Raw genomic sequence first — 1050 nt, forward strand, 5'->3', positions numbered from 1 at the left:
AGCTCTGTCAGGCCAGCGATATGCTGCCGTCTAATCTATATTCATGAACACCAGACAGACTTATAAATATGCTTCTTTCAATGGAGGACTCGTGAATACAAGCAATGCGAAGAGGGGCATTTTTCTGTATTAGTTTTTTTTTTTTTACCCGTTGGCAGTCATCAAATGTGACAAAGCTGTTTTGAATTATTGAACACTATTTGATGGTCTAATGGGTAAACTGCTCTGTGTATGCTTTAGTTCAGATCAACAGGAAGACTTGAGACTCTCAAAACACTAATAATAATAATAATAATAATCAAACTTTGATGCTAAATATTTTAAATAACAATTAACCCCAGATACCTAAGTGCAAATTGTGCAGAGATATATTTTATTAGGATGTCATTTGACTTAAAAGGGATTTTTTATTTTAATTAATAATTTTTATCATTTTGATTGACATACTCAGAGAGATGTTAATGATTGATTACTGTATGACTATTTTTTAAATGTAAATAAATTAATCAGGTGGCTCAACTTGCCTTAAAATGCTCCCATTATTTATTAGAAAATGATAAAATATTCAAAATGAACATTTCAATCAATCAATGTAGCGTAGCCAAGAGAAGTGTTACAAAATGAAGAGAATAGACTTAAAATGAATGATTAAAATATGGATCAAATCTTGCAATTAAGTTTTAAATGTAGGTCAGTACATCTCGTAGTGTTTAGCGACCTTCATTAACCATAATTGTACAGTAAACATATTATTATAATTACTTTTTACCTGACTGGCAGTGATTTTAATCACAATCGACCTATATGGTCTATAAAGAATTATTTTATTTTATTTTTAACACAGCTCTTACAGTGGATCTGATTGTGAACGTGGGAAGAGCATTGTTTCACATTAGTATTTATTTGTGTTGCGTTCACTGACTTCTGACACCCAGCAGCTCCTTGCAGCTCTCCCATGGAGAAACACACAAAAAAGCTCAATTTATGCAAACCCCACGTGGCCGCGTAGTTATAAATAAAGCCTCAACTTGATGCTTCGCTGTTGCCTGG

Source organism: Leptonotus elevatus, chromosome 10, assembly GCF_054856555.1.
Source record: "Leptonotus elevatus isolate MCC_2025b chromosome 10, RoL_Lele_1.0, whole genome shotgun sequence".
In the NCBI taxonomy this organism is placed as follows: Eukaryota; Metazoa; Chordata; class Actinopteri; order Syngnathiformes; family Syngnathidae; genus Leptonotus; species Leptonotus elevatus.